We start from the raw sequence: 22,255 nt of genomic DNA on the forward strand, positions 1-22,255 counted from the left end.
CATTAACATTGAAATTTTATAACGGAACAAATAATCATAGTCAAAAAAAATTATACAAACGTCTTTCCATCAGAAGACAGTTCTACACACTTGTAACACTTTAGTTCTTGTCATAAGACTGACATAGTTTGTTGATGTCCTTGAAAAATTTGAAGTTATGAACTCCCTTCAATGATAGTGAATGCCTCAGACAATAAAGTATTCAGATATCTGAATGCTTTTAAACAACCTCTGTCTTTTACTTTAGTTTTATTTACTTATCTGGGGACATGTTCCAGATCAACGATCTGAAAGTAGAAAGTACAATTGTGTGTTTGGAAATCAAGTTAACTACAATTTTTGAAATATTTCACTTCCTTAATGCAACATCAATTCTTATCCACAGGCAATGAAGTCTTTTCTTCTAGTCCCACCAAGAATATGCATTCAGTGTCTCATTTTCCATCTGTTTCCTGGTACCAGAGATCCCGTCAGCCAAGAACAGAGAGACTTGCATAGGAAGCAATCTGCTGTACTGGATGTAAGGTTTCTTGCTTCTTCAGTACTAAAGTCTGCAAAGATTTAAGTCTAGGAATTGTTAACAAGTTGCAGCATAGGGGCCATGACATTTGATAAGCCTGAAAACATTTGGGGTAAATCACAAAGTACAATTAATCCATGGCTGTTAACTTCCAATGCAAGCAGCAAGCAAGTTTTGTGTTGCCTTCTTATTTACTTGATTGCAGTGTGCAGCCAGTGATAAGTATACTGTTGAGTGGCAGCATGCCTCAGCTTGGCACATACCACCCCACCAACCTCCGAATACGACGCATCATCCTCCAACATTTCCACCATCTACAATCAGAGCCTACCACCGAAAAGATATTTCCCTCCCCATCCCTGTCCACTTTCCGCAGAGACTGTTTACTTTGTGACTCCCTCGTCAGCTCCACACCCCACCAACCCCTCCGCCACACCCAGTACCTTTACCTGCAACCGCAGTAGGTGCTATACCTGCCCCTACACCTCCCCTCTCACTTCTGACCAAGGCCCCAAACAATCCTTCTAAGTCTGGCAGAGATTTGCCTGCACTTTATCTAACCTTATCTACTGTATCTGTTGCTCCCGATGTGATCTCCTCTATTTCGGGGAGACCAAACACAGACCTGGGGACTGGTTCGCGGAACATCTGCGCTCTGCATGCACCAACCAGCCCAACCTTCTGTTTGCCATCCACTTTAATTCCCCCTCCCACTCCCCTGGTGATATGTCCATCTCCACTGTCAGAGTGAGGCCAAACATAAACTGAAGAAACAACACCTGATATTTCACCTTGGGAGCTTACAGCCCAATGGCCTGATATTGACTTCACCAGCTTCAAAATCTCTCCACCCCCAACCTGCCCATCTTCAGACTCACCTATCTGCTCCACCCTTCCCACTGACCAACCACAATAACCCCTAACTGTATCCACCTATCTCCATCCCAACTACCCTCTCCCAAGTCGCCTCCCCGCCTCTATTTATTTCTGGGCTCCCTTCCCCCTCCCCAGTCCTGACAAAGGGCTTTGGTCTGAAACGTTGACCTCCCTATTCCTCAGATGCTGTCTGACCTGCTGTGCTTTTCCAGCTCTATATTTATTGACTCTAGCTTCCAGCATCTGCAGCCCTTTCTGTTTCCAAGTGAAACATTGACTCTGTTTCTCTCTCCACAGAGGTTGCCTGAGCCGCTGAATATTTCTGTTTTTCTATTCTAAAGGGGTGGTGCATTTAGCTGGAGTAAATACTTGGGAAGAATTTCTCCACTCCCAACCTTTCTCCTCCTGTCCACTTCCCATACAAGCTTCACAGACACATGTAACTTTAGCGAGTATCTTAGAAGGAACACATGGAAATGTTGTGACACCTTGTATGAATGGTCGGGAGATAGGTCAGAAAAAAAGGGTAGCACAAGTACCAGATCACAAGTGGATATATATTCTTGTGGTTTCTGCTGCAGTGGGTTCAGTTGAAGATTTGCACGAGGCAGCATACATAAAATGGCTGATAGATATGCACATAAAAATCTTTAATACACTGACACATCTGCCCATAGTCATTATTAGGAAGTGTGGAGGAGACTGGCATCAACCTGGCATACAATGTTGTGTGGAGCTTGGAGTCCATTCTTTCCATTGTGAAATGGTGACCAATTCCGTTGCTGTACTTGTGGACTCCACAATACAACAGTTGATAGTCAATTTCTCAGCCCTCATTGCAGCCCAAGCAGAAGCTACTGAGTACTTCAGAAGAAGCTCAGGGTGCGATTGTGCAGGCTCAGCTTGTTGCCATGAATGCTCACACTACATCCATTGTGACTGCTGGGTGTTCAAAGAGGTGTCAGGGTCTCCTGGTTGACCAGCAATTTGTTAAGCAACTTATTGCTAAAGTGCCTTGTTGGGGATATGGCAATGGCACTGTAAAGTAGGATCTAGCCATTTCTTTCAACATGATCGCATTTGTGCTCCCATAACACATCATTAGTGTCCTTGCTGTTGCCTGTCAACCAGCAGTCTGCCACTACGCAGATCTGGTAGCCTGAAGACAGACCTCCTAGCCCCAGAATTGCTGAATTTCATCAAGCAAAGTTGTCTGCAGTCTTCTCCACTGAAAGTCTACACTTCGCTGCTCGTCAGGCTGCAGACCCCAGGGTAGCATTGCGTAGGCGTACTAAGACAAAGGCACTTGCATGACACACACATACAGGGAATGGAAAAGTGTGATTAGTAGACTTTTCTATGGAAGCAGTTTGGATGGTTTGATGATAAGGTCAAATTTGAATGATTTTCAGTTGTGACTTCTATGTCAATGTTCTGACCAAGAGGATGCTGTGATAGTAAAAGCAGGAAGGAAAGGCATGGAATTGTTGGTGCATAATGAATTGGTATTACATTGATTAATACTGCTATCAGTTGAGCTGCTGATGGAATATCTGGGTGGAAAAGTTTTCTGTTAGCTGTCTTTTCTATTCCTTTCATTTTTTCTGCCCCTCTTCCTCTTCTTCCACACAGTCTGCAAGGTAATGCAAAGACTTCTTCCAGAGTATTCCTTGCAACAGAAGCATTTCTGATGCACTCCAGTCATCTGCTTGATAGCTTTTCATGTTGATAGCATGGCTAGACATGCATTTCTGGATCACTCAGTAGCATCATGAGCCAGGAGGTCAGTGGTTAGCCCTTGACTGTCTATAGCCAGACTCTGGTTTGTCATGGTGGCTCAAATGTTGATGGTATTGTGGGTTATGCAGGACAAAGGCACTACGACTGCTGCAAGGATATCAGTCATTGACCTGAATGACACACTAGAAAATTAGGAGTGGAATCCTTTGCTGTTGTGATATATCTGAGTTTACATGCTCAAGATATAAGGCAGCATGTGCAGTCAATGTCACTCTTCTGCCTAGGCCATACTTCACTAAGAAAATACTTAGCAGTGAACTTAATGGGAAAATATAAAGCTGTTGAATCAGTGGATGTCATGTATTTGGAATTTCAATAGCATCAGATGAGATGGTATACAAGAGGTAATTAAACAAAGCAAGGTATCATGAGAATGAAATAAATAAATAGCCGGCATGGAAGACTGGTTAATGGGCAGAAAACAGAGAGAAGGAAGAAATGGGTCATTTTTGGGTGGCAGGCTGTAACCCATGTAATACCTTGGACATGAGCTACTTACAGGCTATTTCAGTTACTTAGGTAGAATGATTGCGTGCAACTTATCCAAATTTGCTGATCATACAAAATTAAATGGGAAACCAAGTGATAAACAGGATCCAAAGAAGTTGCAGAAGGGTAACATGTTGGGTAAGTAGACAAGAACATGGCCGGTGGAAAACATTGTAGCAAAGTGTGAAGTTGTCTACTTTAGTCATAAAAATTACTACTTTAGTCTACTTTGTCTACTTTAGTCATAAGAATGATAATATAGTATATTTTTTGTATGTTGGGAGATTGGGAAAAATCTGCATTTGATTCTTGTACATAAGTTACAAGAAGTTAATGTGCAGGTACAACAAACAATTAGGTAAGTAATTGGTACGTTAGGAATAAGAGCAGAAAATGCTGATGAAACTCAGCAGGTCTGGCAGCATCTGTGGAGAAAGAAACAGTTCATGTTTTAAGTCTTATATAACTCTTCTTCAGAACCTGGTGAGTTTCTCTAGAATTTTCTGTTTATATTTAATATTTCCAGCATTCATAGAATTTTGCTTTTAAGTGTTATGTTATCTTTTGTTCCAAAGGAATTAGAATAAAAGAGTAAAGAAGTCTTACAACAATGCAACATCCAGAGTGTTGTGCACAATTTTGGTCTTCTTATCTAAGGAATGATGTATTTGCCCCTAGACGGAGTCTAATGAAGATGCATTAGAATGATTTCTGGGATGAGAGGATTGTCCTATGATTACATTAAGTCTGTTTCTCTGGAATTTGGAATGATTGATGATCTAAATCATATATATAAAATTCTTAAGGGGTTCGAAAGAGTATATATTGACAAAAATATTTCCCTGAGGTGAGAAGTCTAGAACATGGGATCACACTCCCAGGAAAAGGGACCAGCCATCTAAGGAGTAAGATTAAGAGAAATTTCTTCACTTCAAGAGTTGTGAATCTTTGGAGATCTCTAACCCAGAAATTTGTTGCTGCTCAGCTGTTGAGTATAACTATAGAACCATAGAATCCCTAAAGTGTGGAAACAGGCCATTTGGCCCAACAAATCCACACTGCCCCTCCGAAGAGCATCCCACTCTGACTCATTCCCCTACACCTGCATTTCTCCATGTCTAACCCAAACATCCCTGGACACTATGGGCAATTTAGTGTGGCCAATCCACATCTTTGGACTGTGGGAGGAAACCAGTGCACCCAGAGGAAACCCACGCAGAATGGGGAGAATATGCAAACTCCACACAGACAGTCGCTCGAGGGTGGAATTGAACCCGGGTCCCTAGCGCTGTGAGGCAGCAGTGCTAACCACTGAGCCACCATGCTGCCCAAAAATATGGAAAGCTTCAAGAATTTGCGTGTCATCCTTGCGCAGGGGCCATGCTAATCTTCTCTGTATTGTTCCAATTTTAGTATATGTGCTGCCGAAGCGAGCACAAATATTAAAGATATTAATATTAAATCAATGGATTTTGAGTACTAAGGAAATTGAGAGATCTGGGGAAAATGTGGGAAGGTGGAATTGAGGTAGAAAATCAGCCATGATCTTACTGAATGGTGGAGCAAGCTTGAAGGGCTATTTGACCTACTAATGTTCCAATATTATGACCTCTCATTTCCAGTGGTATTTTACTTTTATTTTAATATATTTCACAGTCCTTCTACATTTAATGAAAGCTTAAATTGTTGCATTACTGTATCCAGGTAGGGGCTTGGAAGACATCACTCATCTTCTGCAGTGTCACACTTCCATAGGTGAGTGTATGTGCTAAATCCAAGGGTATTAGGGTGAATAGCAATGCTACGCGAGTTGCACATGTCAGCCTCACACATACATCAGCAACCCTGCTTCCTTACTATCTTGCCAACAAATTCAGAGAAAGAGCCAGACTGTCCAGGCAACAACCAAAGTGCTTGGAAGTTTGTGTTCTCAGATATTACCCGCTGGAAGCATTTCACTTGTTCCCTCATGGTCTATAACAACCTTCCACCAGCTCTACTGATGCCACCGGGGAGCATCTCATGGGAGTAATAGGATTGCAAACCTTGAATGGATTCTTCTGCCCTTTCTAGTTTGGACGGGGTGGGGCATTTAATTGGACAGGAAGATAATGGGTGAGCAGGCCACTGCCTTTATTACTATTGAATAGAATAGATTAAAAAAAAGATTGTTTCCAGTGACAAAGCATCTGAAACTAGAGAACTAGAACAACAACACAAATTAGTATATATGTGACCTTTATAATGCCTAAGAACAACACATGACACTGTGCCACATCAGGAAATATTAAGGCAGATTACCATGATAATCAACAGTGGTGTCCTCAAGAAGTCGGAATTGGAAGGACCCAAATATCTCAGGGGTTTGTAGGACTGCTGAAAATTCCAATGATAGGGAGAGATGAGGCCATGAAGAGATCTGACCACATGAATGAGAATTTTATAATCAAGGCCTTGCTTATATGGGGACTAATCCAAGTGAGTAATCACAGGGTCTGATATAGGTGAATACAGCTTGGTGTGAAAGCTACAACACGTGCAGCAGAAGTTTGGGTGGCCTTATGTTTATGGGGTGTGGAAGATGAGAGGCTTGCCAGGAGTGCATTAGGATCATCAAGCTCAGAGGTAACAAAGTAATGAATGAAGGTTTCAACAGCAGATCAGTGAAGGCAGGAGCTAAGTTGGGTGATATTATGGACACATTAGGTGACTTTATTAATAACTCAGGCTTGCAATTGGGAATTCATTTCATAGCCAGATATGATGCCAATTTTGAACTATTTAGTTCAGCCTCCAGCAATTACCAAGGAGAATGGGAACTGAGTTTCTGGTGGGGATGAAAGTCAATGGCTCCAATCTACAAGTAATCTGGCAATTTCAAGATATTGGAGAGGTCAAGAAAGTATGTAGTTCTGAGTTAGAGATGGATATATGATTAAATGCAATAGATTTAGGACAGATAGATGAAGAAGTGTCTTCACACTGCAAGCTGTGGAATGCACTGCAAGAATTAGAAAATGAAAGGGAAATGAAGAGGTAATGAAACACAACGAGCAATAGATTTACTGATTTCGTGGACTGGTTTGGTCAGGCAGCTTGTTTTCATTTTGTATTTGATACATATTTTAATTCAATAAGGTTTTAAAAAAAGGAGAGACCAGGCAAGAAGAGACTAAAGAAAACTATTCAAATTATCCATTCTAGGCACAGAACAAAGAAATTGTCTTTTAAAGAGATAGATGGCAATAGATTTTAACTGTTGAATGGCTCATCAGTGTCCTGATTATTCTAATGAAAGATTTGTTGAATCTTGATGTAAAGGCCAGCTTACCATACCCAAGGACGCTGCATGTCTATGCTTCTTTGGGGCTGCCTTTTAGCCCTTGGCCAACTCATTATCAAGCAGATCTGAAATCAATTTGGCCTGTAATTATTTGTTTGGGGGACCTTTAATAGGAGATCGATGGGGTGGTATTTGCAACAGAGAGCCAGTAATTTTCCTGGAGGAACATTGCTCTTCCTCTCAGGTCCTTTCAAAGTTTCTAAAAAGAAATACTTATAGCACTTCTATCTTTTCTTTTGGCCTGTTCCAATTCCAGTTTCTGCTTTCACCCTTGTAAGTCTATGGGCCTGTTTGGTTAACAATAAGGAAGGATGAATCACTAGTAAGCCTTAAAAAAAGGCACTTGCCTGAAAACAAGATGTAGTTTATTAGACGATAGGAAAAGTTGCAAGATACTTTCCAGCCAGCCAGTATCACCCACACCATCATCTGGCAGAGATGTCACATCTGAACCCAGCAGGATTTCATTTGTTCCCTGTCAAAGATTGTGTCATATCCCTAGATGGGTGCAAGATCAAACGTTATCCATATTCAGAACCTAATATAACAGGTTCCTCTGTACTTACTTTCAAGTTCACATTTCTAAAACTTTTTCAGATTCTGATGAAAGGTCATTAACTTGAAACATTAACATTGTTTCTCCCTCCATAGATGCTGCTTGATCTGCCACATATTTCTAGCATTTTCAGCTTTTGGTTTTGCTTCTTTAGCTAGAAACTAACTAAATCTAGCTATTTACATATACATATTAATTAATTAAAACCTTCTAACTGATTAAAGTTTTAACAGCATTTTAGGTTTGTTTAGTACACCCTCATCAGTGGTGTGACTCTTTGATCTTTTACTTATAAATTCTGTGTCTGATACTACCTCTCTCATTAACACCTGAAGAAGGAGTAAGACTCTGAAAGCTTGTGTTTTCAAATAAACCTGTTGGAACTATAACCTGGTGTTGTGTGATTTCTGACCTTGTCTACTCCAGTCCAACACTGGCACCTTCACATCATAGGTGTGGTCCACCCAGTTTTGTTCAGAAATAGCAGTCTATATAGGCCATGGGACCCCAACTCGCAGATATAAAAGGCATATTGACTGACACAGAAATCTAGCAATCGACCTTTGAAGATGGTGGTCACTAGTTCTTTGGTCTAAATACCATTTTTGAGCTACTATTGGCATTGTTTATGGGCTCAAAATCTTACCCAGTGTGGGTATTGAAAAGAAAATTAAAAATGACGGAGCAAATAAGAAAATGAACAGTTCTGATATGTGAAAGAAAACAAAAGTCTTATAGTCATCATTTCCATAAAAACATGGAAACAATTCTTAATGGAAATGTCCTTACTTCTTTCATGAAAAATTTGACTAATTCTACATGAAGCTTTGAAGTTTATTAAGGTTGGCATTTTAAGTGCTATAGCTTTAATGAATAACAAGGTTTCTTAGAAATGAGCTTGGAGATTGTGCAATGGTCTTTAAGATTCAAAGTGATTTAGTTTATTAAGTTATTTATTTAAATTAAATTAATTAAATATCTATTTATTTATTACAGAAATTCCAGTTTCTTGATGCAATAAATTATCAACAAACATAATGCAATAGAAAAATTCTTTAAAATAATAATTTAATTTTGTATTATTCTACTCATTATTCCACAAGATGGCATTCTATGGGGAAATATTACATCTGAATTAGTTTTCAAAGCTTATAAGCACTACCCATGTCAGCTTTAAGGAACATTTTTGTAACAATATTGCAGTCTTTCAATGAAAATAAAAGATCAAACCTTCCGACCCAACTAAAATTAAAACTCTGTAAACTCTATTAAAGTGTTATGAAATGAAAATCAGCATTTAATCTATATGGTTCACAAATTTTTTTGGAGTTGAAAGAGACCAAATAATATTTAAAATTAGTTCAACAACCTAATGCTACAACAAGGGCTGATACTGCTTGAACAGTTGAAAACATCTAAGAAGGATTTGAGGGAAAGTGACTGTGCCCTGAGGTTACATATATTGCTTTCGAATTGTTGTGGGTTGAAAATACTCAAAGAGAGGTTCTCTTCACTCAGGAGCTTCTCCATGTTGTATCCATATAATTTCTTTAGGACAGGTCACCTTTCAGGACTCCATCTGCTGTCTATATATAACATTGTGACTGCTTGGCAGTTAGCTTGCTTTGGGCCTACAAACTGCACACATAAAAAATCAGAGATAGTAGGAACTGCAGATGCTGGAGAATCTGAGATAACAAGGTGTAGAGCTGGATGAACACAGCAGGCCAAGCAGCATCATAGGAGCAGGAAGGCTGACGTTTCAGATAAAAAATCAATTGCTTTGCTCTAATGTGTGCATCATAACTAATGTGTTATCAAATATAATATGTTTTACTGGTTTAAATAAACTAATCTGTGGAGTTAATCAATCCCTGATTGGTGATCGATCATTAGACCATTATCATTAAAATGAAGCAGCAAACAATGGTGAAAAACATCCTGCTGATTATCATGCTTGAACAGTCAGCCAGCAAGTTTACCTACAGGTGAAACACATGGCTAAGCAGTATTAAGCCATTCTGAATTGCACGAGACAATCCTTAATGTCTTTTTACAAAGCAGCGCCAGCAAGTGTTTAAAACACAGGGGCTGGTAAGCAGACAAATCCCTTCCAAGAACTCCATTGGTTAATTTGAGAAATGCATATGATCAGCAATCAATAGCAGGAAAAGAAGATCAAAGGGGTAATGTCAGAATGTCCCCTAAATTCTCTTGTTAAATTGGACATAGCAGAACTTCTAATAGAATTCAAAATTATTAAGTAGCAGTCCAGCTAGAGGTGTGGATGCTGCAGAAAAAAACATAATTAAGCTTCGTTAAGCAATTGGAAATGGCGATCTGCACAGACTTAGCACATCAGGATTAACAGCTGAGGAGCTCAAAGATTCCCAAAAGATATGGAGCACATTAGAAGACATTTCAGAATCAGATTTAACTTCCACAGTCATTAATTAGAATTCATGCCAGTAAGAAAGAAGCCTACATAATTCATAGGCAACTTTTTTTAGCAAATGCAGAGAAAATAGATAATTTTGTGATTCTCAGATAGGCAGCTGGCAAACAGAATTTTCGAATTGGTCTCTCATCATGTTGAACTCCATGGAAAATTTCCAGAAAGATTTACGAGATACTGAAGGATGAACGTAAGTGTAAAGTGGTCACTGTGGGTTGATGAAGCTTATAGGTCCTAAGTACAACTTGATTTGACAGTTGGCACAATCACTGGAACATGCAAACATTGAAAGACAAGTGGAAAATGTGACCATCTACATGCACCAAAGAAAAGTTCAGCCATTGGCAGAGGCAGTGCACTAAAATAAAGGCTGATGAAGCTACAAAGAGCCGTGAACTGACTCAAACAGACTGTGCAAAAGGATTACCATCACCTGTAAATAAGACAAGCCATCATTCCATCAGAGGTGTGCACAGAATGATCAACAAACCAAAATCTGACAATAAGTAGTGAACACAATATTATCATGGTCAATCTCTTGGAAAATGTAAATGTCATTACATTGTCCAAAGTGTTTGCTTAAATATTCGTTCTCAGTAAACTGTTAAATATTTATTATTAGCCAAGATCAACAGAGGGAAGTCCATACCATATACTGCCTCTGCAAATTCTAAAAAAATGTACCCACAGACTTGAGAAGCTTTGATAAAAACTATGAATGTAAAACTTTCAGTTTACAAAAACTCCGTGTGCAAGATCAATAGCATTGGAGTAAGTATACAATCAAAACATGTAGCTGTCACATAGAAGCTACAACATAGAAATTGCTGGGACAGTAATTGATGGTATACCAGCTGGCATTGGTCACAATCCATGGAATCAGTCAGATACTACAGATACAAAAGAGCTAGCTCAGAATAACTCCAAAAAGAAGAATACTATAGCTTTACATAGCTCACAAAGATTGATGCAGAGCTGAAAGAGATAGAAAAAAAAATGAACTTCTAGTTCATATCAGCAATACAATGAAAAGATTGCCTGTTGGTTAAAAAATCTGAAATGAAACATATGCAATAGACAAGTCTCAGCAGGAGCAGATACAGGAACCTCAAAGCAATGCTGCAAAAAATGACAGACCTGCAGAAACAGGTGGAGATCACAACACAAGGAACCGCAAATCACTCATGAGACTGTCTTCTCAGAAATAAATGCCAGCAATGACACTCTTGTGAAAACGTAAGCAGGAGATATGGGAACCCAAACAACTGCTGAATTAGTAAGTAGAAGATATCCAAGCTTCAAAGCAAAAATAAGAAACAAGATGGAAAGGGATGGGCAGTACTAGAGCAATTTATGAAGGGGAAAATATACTGGACCAAAAGAATGCTAAATATTTGATAAAATTAGAATAATCTAAGATGTAAAACCAAAAGCTTTAAAATGAGGTAGAAGCTCTTAAGGAAAAAGACAGTAAATACCAAAAATATGTGAACCACTCAAAACAACTTGAGAAATGAGATCCTAGGGGGAATATTTGTAGTGCATTCAGGGAATGTTTAGACTAAAATGGCTGGACTATAAAGGGAGACAGAAGAGACAGGAGGGCAAATACAAAGACCAGAATGGGAAATAAAAAATGTGATAGGCAGAGAATTCAAGGGCAGAAATCAAACAGGTCCACAGGACAAAATAATAAGAACAGGATGAAGAACATTATAAAGACAACCATTAAGGACTTGTGAAAAAATTGGTTAGCTGTGTTGAATGCACCCCATATATTGAGATAATCTGCCTAGGAGAAAATGGGAATGGTGACTGGTAAAGGTAACCCATGTCAGAACAGGACTGGGTGTGGGATGCGTAATAAACTTGGAAGGATGGAATCAAGCTCTAAAGTTGTGGAACTCGATGTTGAGTCCTAAAGACTGCAGGGTCCCCAAGTGCAAAACAAATTTTTGTTCTTTCAACTTGCACTGAGGCTTGCTGGAATACTGCAGCAGGCCTGAGACAGAGATATTGATGTGGGAACACAGTGTGTGTTGAAATGGTAAGCAATTGGAAGTTCGGGGATATTTCTGTGGGCAGAGCTTGTTGTTCTGCAAAGCAAACATCTAGTCTGCATTTTGTCTCCCCATTATGGAGGATACAACATTGTGAGCAGCAAATACAGTTGATTAGATTGAATGGAGGTAAATCACTGCCTCACCTGGAAGGTGTATGGTCCCTTTGATAGTGAGGAAGGAGGAAGTAAACAGGCAGGTGTAGCACCTTCTGCAATTGCAGGGAAGATGTCTTTTGTGTGTGGGGAGGTGTGAGGAGTGAAGGAGGAGTAGGCCTGGAGGGACCAGTACCTGCGGAAAGCTGACAGGGGAGGGGAAGATGTGGTCTGGTGGTGGTATTCTCCTGAGGTGGCAGAAATTGCGGCTCATGATCTTTCAGATGGGGATGCTGATAGGGTACAAAGCGAGGATCGGGCGATTGTTTTGGTGTTGTAACAGAGAAGAGAAGGGATGAGGCAGAAGTGCAGTCGATGGGTCAGACATAGTTGAGAGTCCTTTCAACCATGATGGTGGGGAATTCTTGGTTGAGGAAGAAAGTGGACATCTCAGAGGCCCCCTAGTAGGTACTAGCATCATCAGAACAGATGCAATGGAGTTGGAGAATGGAATGGAGTCTTTATAGAAAACAGAGTGTACAGGCTATATAGCCCACGTATCTGTGGGAGCCGGTGGGTTTGTAGTGGATATAAGTGGCCAACCTATCCCCAGAAATGGACACAACTTGAGTGCAGGGCAGCTCTGAGCCAGATTTAGATGGTGTCGATGGACAGAGAGGTGAAGAATGAGCATATCGTGGCACATAGCACTGAGTCTGGATCTCAGGATGTGGTAAGGACAGTTTCTGAGCAGCATTGTATGTCATGGAAATACCCATGATCCTGGGTGGATTCAAAACACGAATCCAAGTGGGTTGAGTCTGAGCTAAAGGGAGTCACTGAGGAATTTGATGTGGCCGTGGAAGCCAGTTTTATCAAACACCTTGTCAAACACCAGGAGCAACAATGAAAGTAATGATGGTGAAGAAGAAAAAAGGTTGGAATGGAAATCCTGTCTGAGACAGGAGCAGAATGTCTTCAAGGTGGGCGTGCCTGGAAGAGATGTGGCAATGAGTTAAACACAAAACAAAAAAAACCCCAAAAATCTGTGGATGCTGGAAATCAGAAACAAAAGCCAAAATTGCTGGAAAAACTCAGCTGTTCTGGCAGTGTTTCTGGAGTCAACGCAGAGCTAACATTTTGTGTCCAGTGATCCTTCTTCAGAACTGATTATAGCTGGGAGAAGGTTGGTATATATACTGAAGATGGGGTGGGAGAGAGGTGGGAGGAGTAAATGTTAAGTGATGTTGGAGCCCAGAGAAAAACATTTAGGCAGACAAAGGAGTGGGTAAAAGTCAGAGAATGCTTAGCAGCTAATGTGTACTATTAGTAGCTGACAATAGGTTGATTGTGGTAGCAGCCCATGTGATGACAAGGCCTGGGAGTTAGGGTAAGGACCATGGGAGAAGGAGCGCAAGCCCTAAAATTGTTGAACTTGATATTGAGTGCCGAAGGTGGGAGTATTCCCAAGTGGAAAGTGAGATGCTATTTTTCCAGCTTTTACTGAGCTTCACTGGAGCACCATAGCAAGTCTAAGACAGAGATCCAGGAAACATGCTGGTGTGTTGAATTGGCAGGCAACAGGAAGCTCAGTTCTGAGGAAGTGTCACCAGAGCCGAAATATTAACTCCGATTTTTCTTCACAGATGCTGCCAGGCCTGCTGAGTTTTTCCAGAAACTTCTATTTTTGTTATTGTTGTAGTTGACCAGGAAGCACAGAGTCATTTTTGCAGACAGAACATGTGTGTTTTACAATATGGTCACTTTGTGCAGGTGAAGTGCGGGTAAATCACTTCCTCATTTTGAATGTGCGCCTGGGGTTTTGGATAGTGAGGAGGGAGGAAGTAAATGGACAGGTGTTACACTTTTTGTATTTGCATAGCAAAGTGCCATGGTATTATGGGAGGTGGTGGGGGGGTGGGACGTTGGGAGTGGAGAAGGATTGGGCTGGGTGTCCCAGAGGGAACAGTCCCTATGGGAGGCTAACAAGGGAATCGAGGGGAGGGGAAGACATGTTTGGTGGTTACATCCCACTAGAAGTGGCAGAAATTGAAGCTTATGATCTTTCAAATGGGGATGCTGGTGGGGTGGAAAGTGAGGACCAGGGGGACCATATCAGTGTTGGATATGTACAATGTTGTGACTCTACCTGACAGCCTGTTGTGCGACTGCAACTACAGAAATCAATTATAATGCCAGCTTCATAAATGTAACGTGTTTTACTGTTTAAAGTAGAATCATAGAGTCATACAGCATGGAAACAGACCCTTTGGTCCAACTCATCCATGCTGGCCAGATTTCCCAAATTAAAGTAGGTCCATTTGCCTAGTAAACTAACTCATGGAGTTAATCAATCCCTAAAGCCTTGGCTATTGACTCAATCATGAGAGGGGAAAGATTTAAAAATAATCTGAGGGGTAAAGGCAGTGCATGTATGGAATGGGTTGCCAGAGGAAGTGGTGGAGGCTGGTACAATTACAACATTTAAAAAACATCTGGAGGGGAATGTTAATAGGAAGGATTTAGAGGGACATGGGTCAAATACTGGCAAATGGGACTAGGTCAGATTGAGATATCTGTTCAGTGTGGACAAGTTGGACCGAAGGAAGTGTTTCTGTGGTGTATGACTCTATGAATGATTAAAAACAAAAATTGCTGGAGAAACTCAGCAGGTGTAGCGGCACCTGTGGAGAAAAAACAGAGTTAACGTTTCAGTTCCAGTGACATTTCTTCAGAACTATTAGTGGCTAGGAAAAAGTGGTACATAAGCTGAACAAACATTCCAAAAAGGATAATTAAGAGTAATTAAGTCTGCTGCCGAGGGTGGTGCTGTTGTTGTCTGGTGCACAGACCTCTACATTGTGGAGGCTGAGCACCAGTTCTTAGATACCTCCACCTATCTCTGAACCATGACCCCGCCATTGAACACCAGGCTATTATGTCCACAACAGTCACTAATCTCAATTTGTCTTGGTGATCTCCCCTCCACTGCCTCCTTAGTTCCCCAACCTCACAAAGCCTGCTTCTATCTCCTTCCCAAAATCCATAAACAGGACTGCTCAGGCAGGGCCATTTTTTCTGCCTGCTCCTACCTCACTGAATTCATCTCTTCCTACCCTGATGCGATTTTGCTTCTCCCCTTGTCCAGTTCCCTCCATTTACATCCTTGATTCTTCTGATGGTTTACATCTGTATCTAAATTTCCAGTACATGGGTTCCAGCTGCCTCCTCTTTACAATGGACGTGCAATCTCTTTACACGTTGATTCCCCCACTAGGATGGTCTCAAGGCTCTCTGTTTCTTCCTTGAAAAAAGACATAAACCATGCCCATCTATCAATAGCCTCTTCCACCTGGCTGATATCTTTCTCACTTTGAACAACTTCTCCTTTAACTCCTCTCACTTTCTTCAGATTGAAGGAGTGGCCATGGGTACCTGCATGGGCCCTAGTTGTGCCTGTTTGTGGGGTACATGGGACATTCCTTGTTCCAGTTTTACTTAGGCCCCCACCACAACTCTTTCTCCGGTATATTGATGACAGCATTGATTCTGCTCCTTTCTCCCACCTGGAATTGGAAAAATTTATCAATTTCATGATTTCAAGTTGAGAGGGGATAAGTTTAAGGGAGATATGCGTGGAAAGTTCTTTACGTAGAGAGTGGTGGGTGCCTGGAACGCATTACCAGCAGAGGTGGAAGAGGCGGCATGATAGCGTCATTTAAGATGTATCTGGACAGATACAGAATGGGCAGGGAGCAGAGGGATAAAGATCCTTGGAAAATAGGTGACAGGTTTAGATAGAGGATCTGGATCGGCGCAGGCTTGGAGGGATGAAGGGCCTGTTCTTGTGCTGTAATTTTCTTTGTTCTTTGTTCTTTGTTCACTTTCAACTTCCACCCTGTTCTCACCTTCACCCTGTATATTGCTGACTCCTCCCTTCCCTTCCTCGAAATCTGTTTCTATTTCTGGGGATAGGCTGGCCACCAATATCCATTACAAACCCACAGTTACCTGGACTATACAACCTCAAACCCTGGTTCCTGTAAAGACTCCATTCCAATCTCCCAGTCTTTCTATCTCTGTTGCATCTGTTCTGATGATGCCACCTTCTGCAGGGGAACCTCAGAAATGTCCACCATTTTCCTCAACCAAGGTTTCCCTGCTACTGTGGTTGGCAGAGCCCTCAGCTGTGTCTACCCTTCTCTTCCCTCCCACAGCACTGATAGGGTCCTCCTGGTCCTCACTACCCACCCCACCAGCATCTGCATCTGAAAAACCATAAACTGCAATTTCCACTACCTCCAGTGAAATATCACCACCAGACACAGCTTCCCCTCCCCTCGCTCGCCAGCAGTTTGCAGGGACCATACCCTCAGGCACTCTGGTCCACTCCTTCTCCACATTCAATACCTCTCCAAACCACCCCACAGCACCTTCCCATGCAATTGCAGAAGGTGTAATACCTGCCCATTTACTTCCTCCCTCCTCACAATCCTAGACCCCAGATACACCTTTCAAGTGAAGCAGCAGTTTACATGCATTTTACTCAATCGAGTCTATTGTGTTCACTGCTCAATATGTGGTCTTCTCTACAAATGCAGAATGGACAATCACTTTGCAGATCACCTCCGACCTATCCTCAATCATGACTCCAAGCTTTAAGTTGTCTGCCACTTCGGCACACCACCATGTTCCCTGACCAACATTTCTGCCTCTGACCCGCTGCAATGCTGCAGCTGGGCTCAGTGTAAGCTTGAAGATCAGTATCTCATTTGCTGCTTGCAGATCCTGTAACTTTCAGGACTCAGTATTGACTTCAATAATTTTAGGAGCTAAACATCTTCTTCTATGGCTTTCACCCATCCAAACACCCCAGTCCCTGTCATCACATAGTCTGTTTTCAGCACAGCGGACCCATTTTCACCTATATATAGTCCCCATCAACATCTTTTCTTCTCCCCTGACTTATCCTTATTCATCCCTTGGTCTGCCTAAATTCCTTTCTCTCCCTCTGGGCTCCATCTTCACTCATCACTTATTCCCACATCCCCCGCTACCCCACCTTCTTCATCATAAATACTACCTTTTCCTAGCCACTAAGAGAACTGTTGAATGGTCCAAAATGTTAAAACCCTTTTCTTCCCATAGATGTTGCCAAACCTGCTAAGTTTCTCAGCAATTACTGTGCTTTTTTCAGATTTCCAGCATCCAAAGATTTTTGTTTTATCCTAATGATTGATTGATTATCAGACTTTTATAATTAACATGACACTCCAAATAAGTGTTCAGGTGGCCATGATGATTATAGCACACTGAAGATATAAACACAGTGTCACAAGAAGTTTAATTACAGTGTATGAATGGTCACATTCAGTAAATGCATTCTTGCATACTAAATTCAAATACTTGTATTGCCAGCTTCATACAGTATTCCATTTACTGCCTCTCCTTCACTATCTATCATAATGCAGATACTTCTCAACAATCTATCAACTATGGGTTAAACTTTACATTTATATGCTTCATCTCATCTTCTCATTTTGAACATTGCCTAACTTTACATTCTAAGCCATAGCTTGCATACTGTACCAGTTAATCATATGCAGCAGATCACCTACACACTGATATGGTGCAGGATATGGTGGCCTGAAAAGAAAGTAGCAACAACAAGCTAGTATGGGACAGGCACAGCTATACATGCTAACCTCCACGGAGGACTGGGTGCTGGGTATAATTCGACTATTTGTTATTGAGCTTTGGCCAACAGCCTTGCTGAAACTATTGAGGATTCATCCGTGTTCCTGTCTGAAGCATTTTCCAAAAAGCAACTATAGCTTCGTGCACAATGTGTTATGATTTATAATTTGCAAATGCATTGCATAATGTCAGTATTGGATGATTTTTTTGTAATATCATTTATTTTAAGGTTTTGTCCCAGAGAGCAGCCTCCATCAAAGATGGGTGGTAAAGGAGGAAACTTTTGAGCAATGATGAGAAGAACTGGAGTCTGATGATGCACTCTTGGACAGTCCTACCAGAACTTGGATATACCAGCTGCCTTCTCTGAAGCTCCTCCTCCTCTTCAGCCTCCTCATGGCCAGAAGCATTCCTGTGGAGTGTTCCTTCTCCACAATGGTATCCCTAGCAGCAATGGGCCTTAATTTTCATTTATTACTCTGAAGCCTCTCAACAGCACTTCCACTTTGAGTTCCCCTTATTCATGCCATTTGCCTCAGCAGTGTCCAGATGTCCCAGTGAACTGACAACGGTCCAGTCCTGCTGGCCTTCTCGTTGAGGTCCCGCAACCAGCATCCTAAAATAAATGAAAAAACAAGTCAGCCTATTAATTTGCTGCCTCCTGTAACATCACACTGCAGGTATAGCTCCAAAATGAGTGGGTTTGGGTACAGTATCCGAAAATTTTAAAGTGGAGGTGACTTTTTGTTTTTTAATCCGCTCAACTGGAGTCAGTAATGAGTGTGGATCCTTGATGCTAGGGGACGTCAGCTCCCTTAAACAAATGAACAAATATTCAGCTTTACAAGAGGACATTATTAGCACAGTCAGGTCAGAAATGGCAAGCCATGTGTCAAATCCAGTGCTTGATACTGACTGATGCCATGTTCTGCCTGCTCTGCATATTTCTGATGCACTTATGTAGCACCTGCATCATCTTTTTCAATGACATGTGATTTGTTGCAGAAATGGTCAGAAGTTGAACTCATATGCCACCTCCCCACCCCACCATTTTTCACCTCAACTGGGGCCTAGAGTGCTGAAACATTATTGGAACAGGGGTAGGTCATTCAGCCCCTGCAGCCTGTTTTTCCATTCAATGGGATCATGGCTGATTTGTGGCCTAACTCTATATACTTGTGTTTGGTCCATATCCCTTAATACCTTTGCTTAACAAAAATACATGAATCTCAGATTTAAAATTAACAATTGCTCCTGCATCCACTGCTGTTTGTGGAAGAGACATCCAAATGTCTACCACTCTTTGTGTGTAGCAATGCTTCCTAACATCACTCCTGAACAATCTGGCCTTTAAACTTATGTCCCCTAGTTCTAGAATCTCAAACCAGGGGAAATAGTTTATCGTTATCTACCCTTTCTTTTCCTATTAATGTCTTGAAGACTTTGATCAGATCTCTCATTCACCTTCTGAATTCTGGAGAAAACGGCCCAATTTGTATAATGTCTCCTTATCCCTTAATTTCTGAGGTCTAGGTATCATTCTTGTAAAACTACTTTGTACTCCCTCCAAAGCTGATATGTCCTTCCTAAGGTGTGGTGCCTAGATCTGCTCATTGTATTCTAGGTGCGGTCTAACCAGGGTTTTATAATAACTGCAGTATAACCTCTGTGTTCTTATACTCCTGTCCTCTAGATATAAAGACCAACATTCTATTAACCTTCCTGATTATTTTCTGCACCTGTTGGTGCCAAATTTTGCAGTCTAGAATTTCAGATTCTTTATTACATTTTTAAAACTTAAATACTTGTTGTTTGTTATGTGATATTAAAATTATCCAAGATATTGACTAAGCTCTTGGACCAATACACTGACATTTGTTCAGAACCTATTTGCTGGTGATTGGCTCATCACATTTATCAAACAATTTTACAATGAATAGTTACATTCAGTAGAATATTTAATCAGGTAATAACTTATACTTGATCATGAGGTGAGCCATCTAAAGTAAATTAATTAAATGTGGATAAGCCACATAATCAAAGTATGAAACTGATTTTTGGGAATACAGATGGACATTATGGCATTGATTATAATCTTGCAGTCTTCCATGGATTCAGGGAGGACTGGAGAACTACAAACTTTACATTTTTGATCAAAAAATCTTATAAGGGTTAAGCCCAGGAATTATGGACCTATCAATTTATCTTCAGTGGTGGGCTAACTTCTAGAGAAGGGATTGATTGACTCCTTGTTTGCACAGATTACTGAAGGTATCAGGCAGGTGGAGAGGCCAGTAAGAGAAGCATACAGTATCCTGGATATCTTAATAGGGACATAGCATAAAAGAGCAAGGAAATTATGCGGAACTTGTAAAAGACATTGTTAGACCTCAGTTCAAATATCTTGTGCAGTTCTGGGCACCACATTATAGAAAGTTTGCAAACAAATTAGAAAGAGTGCAGAAGAGATTTACACAAAAGATCCAGGAACGAGAAACTTCAATTATTGGGATAGATTGAAGAAGGTGGGACTGTTCTACTTGGAGAGAAGGCTGAGGAAATCTTTAGAAGTTTCAAAATTAATAAGAGGTCTGGATAGAGTGGACAGGGAGAAACAGCTCCTACTTGTGAAAAGATTCAGAATGAGAGGGCATAGATTTAAAGTGATTTGCAAAAGTAGCAAATCTGATATGAGAATTTCATTTTAGACAAGTGGTTTGGGTCTGAAACACATTGCTGGAAATGTCGTAGACGCATATTCAATTGAGGCATTCAGGAGGGCATTGGATGAGTACTTTAATAAAAACAATATGCAAGGGTATGAGGAAAAGGCAGAAGATTGGTTCTTAGTCATAATGCTCATTTGCAGAGCTAGTGCAGACTCACTGGGCCAAATAGTTTCCTTTGGTGATGTAGCACTTCTGGGACACTGCAATTACTGCTGTAAGGCTACTTTTGATTGATTAATAACGACCCAATATCAGGATGCAGTAAAACAGTTCAACACGTACCACTGAATGGCAAAACAAATTATTTTGCCAGTAATTGCTTATGGAATGTGTTACCAAACAGCTGTATCACTGGAAAAGGAGTTAAAAATCAACAGGCAGCTTGCAGTCCTAAAGTCTTTCTCAACAGCAGCATTTAGCAGGTCATCTAGCTACCCATTCTGTTTAAGAAAGATGTGTGGTGTGATGGTACTTGGAATTAGAGAGAAAAATTACATACATAGCCGGGAAAAAAGGATTTGTCAAATAAAGTTTGAATGACTTTGTTTTTATCGTATAAATTTATTGGTAATGATTATCATGCATAATGCAATAAAGGATGCAATGATGATATGCCAAATTAAAGACTTTTAACGACTGTATAATTTCCTAATGTCTGTTGTAATGTAATTTAATTCTGTCTCATGCTAGCATAATAGTACAGTGGGTGTAAAATTGCTGTTATAATCAAACAAGTGATGTGTACAAGCTGTGGCCTCAAAATGAAAGAACATTATTCCTGACATGTGATGTGGAAGGTCTTCTCTTACTGGTTTTAATACTTTAATGCATGAGAAGACAATGGATTTCAATAACTTAAAACACAAATTATTGCTCTGGGTGCTAATGAAAAGGAACTGGAATTTCCCTTCAGTACTTTACATGACATAGAATGTTATTGACTTTGATCTATTCATATCAAAAGTAACAATGATTGGAAGGAACTCTGAGGATCAAAGGCGAAGAAATATTAAACGTGCAATGAGTATAATGAAAGAACTAAATATTCATGATGGTTGATATTCCCCTGACCTTTGATTCTCTAAAATTATTCATTTTTTTTGTTTATTTTATGAAGCAAACGTAATGGATGTCACATATCCTTGTTATTTTACCAAAGTTAGGGACAGATATTTATTTAAGATAACAAATAAGAAAAAAAACACATTGTAATATGAGAACAATAATAAAACAACAATTATCAACCTCACTAATGTTATAACTTGAATTTTACCACGTTTTGCAAACCTGCCAAGCCAGCTATCAGTGTTTATGCCCCACATAGGATTCTGCCCACTTCCCTTCCGGTAATCTCAGCAACAAACCTTCTACTGTTACAACCAAGTGAGGAGGGAATTGGCTCCCCTCTTTTTAACCCCCTCTCAGTCAGTCACAACAAATATTGTTTCTTTTTAACACACAAACAATTAAAATCTTCAGTTGAGGATATAGTTAACTCAATCAAAATGAAGAAACCAATTATCAAGGGTTTCCTGCATGAAAGAAAGAAGAATTTTATTATCTACTAACTGCAAGAAAATTAATAAAATCCTAATGTCAAACATACACAAAAGCACAGTACGTTTAAAAGGGAGA

General features: G+C 40.4%; 1 non-coding gene across 1 annotated transcript; it reads right to left on the bottom strand.

The window, feature by feature from the left end:
• Positions 1 to 5,015: 5,015 nt before the first annotated feature.
• On the bottom strand, positions 5,016 to 5,122 carry LOC125488407. The gene has a single exon (XR_007266319.1). It is a non-coding gene; the product is annotated as a U6 spliceosomal RNA (small nuclear RNA).
• Positions 5,123 to 22,255: the final 17,133 nt, after the last annotated feature.

The sequence above is a fragment of the Rhincodon typus genome, unplaced genomic scaffold, assembly GCF_021869965.1.
Source record: "Rhincodon typus isolate 14 unplaced genomic scaffold, sRhiTyp1.1 hic_rhity00000700, whole genome shotgun sequence".
NCBI lineage: Eukaryota > Metazoa > Chordata > Chondrichthyes > Orectolobiformes > Rhincodontidae > Rhincodon > Rhincodon typus.